We start from the raw sequence: 2,894 nt of genomic DNA, 5'->3' as shown, positions 1-2,894 counted from the left end.
TGAGTGAGAATTCAGAATTTAAAGGATTAGCCTTTCATCCTCACTAATTCCCTTGCTGCTCTGTCTATACTAACAATAATAATAGAATATACTTCATGAAGTTATTTTGAGGTTTGAGTAAGATTATACATCACTAATTGGCAATGACCACAGTATAAAAGTTTTAGGCAGTTATCATTGCTGGATGCTAAAACTAGTACTATGCGAAAGTTGTATGAGAAATAGAGGATAGTTGACCCTTGAACAACATGGGTTTGAAATGTGTGGGTCCACTTACATGCAGGGTTTTTTAATAAACACAGTAAGGTACTGTAAAGTATTTTTTCTTCCTTATGATTTTCTTAATAACATTTTCTTTTCACTAGCTTACTTTATTATAAGAACACAGTATACAAATATATATATATATGACATACATTATAATACAGAATACAACTATATGTGCATAAAACATAAAATACATGTTAATCACCTGTTTATGTTATAGGTAGTTTCTGGTCAATGGCAGGTTACTAGTAATTAGGTTTGGGGGAGTCAAAAGTTATACGTGGATTTTCAACCATACAAGGGTCAGCACCTCTGACCCGCATGTTATTCAAGGGTTAACTATACTACATAGTCTTAAAGAATGCCCTCACTAGAAACTAGAATGATACCCACCCCAAAACTGGTGCTGGTTAGTCTGGCAAGCACAATGAGAGTGGAGTAGGAAGATTTTAATAGGCAACAGGTATTACTTGAACCTCAAAAAAAAAAAAAAATGGAGTTAAGTTTTAGAAAAAAAAAGAGGAGAATGAGGAAGAAGATGAGAAGAAATGCTCCAATCACGTAGACAAAGTACAACCTAGTGACACATGAACTTGGATTTTTATTTAAGCTCAAAGTATTGCCATTGAAAGATGCACATATGCAAGGAGGTCAGATGTGTTCAGATAAAGAAGAGACAGACTACGAAACAGCAGAAACTGCATAGGGTTCAAAGTAGAAATCCTAGGGCACCTGGGTGGCTCAGTGGGTTAAGCTGCTGCCTTCGGCTCAGGTCATGATCTCAGGGTCCTGGGATCGAGTCCCGCATCGGGCTCTCTGCTCAGCAGGGAGCCTTCTTCCCTCTCTCTCTCTGTATACTTGTGATCTCTGTCAAATAAATAAATAAAATCTTTAAAAAAAAAAAAAAAGTAGAAATCCTAATTTCAAATCCCAGACCTACCTCTTGCCAGACTCACATCTTTTGAAATAAATGGCTGTTGATAAGTAAATCAATAGAACTCCAAACCTACAGATTGCCTATTATACACATATATTACCCTAGGACAAGTCCTCCTATTATTTAAAAATAAATTGTAAAAGAACACATTTACAATCGCCTTGGAGATCATTTTGGCAATATGCAGAAAAGTTTAAAATGTGTATATCCCATGACGGAGCAATTTCATCCCTGGGTATATGCTTCACAGAAACTCACACACTTACATAAGGAGGGACACATAAGATTTCTCATTCTAGTATTGTTTGTGGCAGCAAAAACTAAAAACAATCTAAATTATCCATCAAAAAGAGAATTAATGTGTATATTGTGTACATTCATGCAATGGGATATCATACAGCTATGAAAATGGCTAAACTACAGCTATACATATCCAGATGAATGATTTTTATAATACTAAGTGAAAAATCATGTTAAACAAGAATACCTACACTATGCGGGCGCCCAGGCGGGCTTAGTCGGTTAAGCATCCGTCTCTTGGTTTCAGCTCAGGTCATAATCTCAGGGTTGTGAGATCGAGCCCTAGGTTGGGCTCTGCATTCAGTGGAGAGTCTGCTTGAAGATTCTCTCCTCCTCTCCCTCTGCCCTCCCCCCTTTCTCTCTCTCTCTCTCAAATAAATATCTTTAAAAAAAAAAATACACTATGATTTCATAGACAAATTGTGTAAAAGCATTATTATATATTGTTTAGGATATACAAATGTATTATAAAAGTATAAGAAGTGGGCATGGAAACCAAATTCAGAAGAGCAGTTACCTATTGGAAGAAGATGGAACCAGGAAGGGGCATTTAGATGCTCAAGTGACAAGGGTAGTAAGGGTAAAGATGTATAGATACAAAGAGCATTTATATTTATTGGCTTTGTTTATTACATTGGAAGGTGGAAACATACATGTTTGTAGCATCATTCTTCATAATTTTTTTGTGTGTCTTAAACAATACCTAAATGCTAATTACTTCAAACAAAACTGCATACATTCAAATACATGCATAGAAAAATTCTGGAAGGAATCAAAAGAAATTATTGGTAGTGTTTGCCTTTGGAGAATGGAACTGACACCTGGAGTGGTGGCAAGATTCACTTTTACTATTACAGATTCACTACTGTTCAGTTCCAGTGATACTATTTGAGTGTATTACCATGTGAAAATGATATTCTCATAATAATGATACTTTATCTAACAACTTAGCAAACATGGATTACTTGATAATAGCTACACATGGCTTTTGTGTTAATGATGGTGTAGGTCATTACCCTGTGTATTTAAGCAGTTGAGGAGCTCAACTCCCCTTCTCAGGAAATGTGATGTGAACTCTGAAGAGTGATACGGGCCACAGACTTCATAAACTTAAGCACACCACTACTGCATTTCCCTCTATGGGTCATATTTTGTAATGCCTCCATCAAATCCCATGTATGTGATCTTACAAACCTTCACGATAGTGGAAGAAACATTCCCAGTACATCACCTTGCAATAATGACCATTAATATTTTGGGCCACAGAATAGAGCCTAGTGCCATTTCAAATTCAGCGCAATTCAACACATGTTTATTGAATTTCTACCACCTTACAGGCTAAGGTAGAAACACGAATAAGACAAGTTCCTGCCCTCAAGGATAGAAACCT

Source organism: Lontra canadensis, unplaced genomic scaffold (assembly GCF_010015895.1).
Source record: "Lontra canadensis isolate GAN:19392208 unplaced genomic scaffold, GSC_riverotter_1.0 scaffold4, whole genome shotgun sequence".
Classification (NCBI taxonomy): Eukaryota; Metazoa; Chordata; class Mammalia; order Carnivora; family Mustelidae; genus Lontra; species Lontra canadensis.
This window is presented reverse-complemented; position numbering follows the sequence as displayed.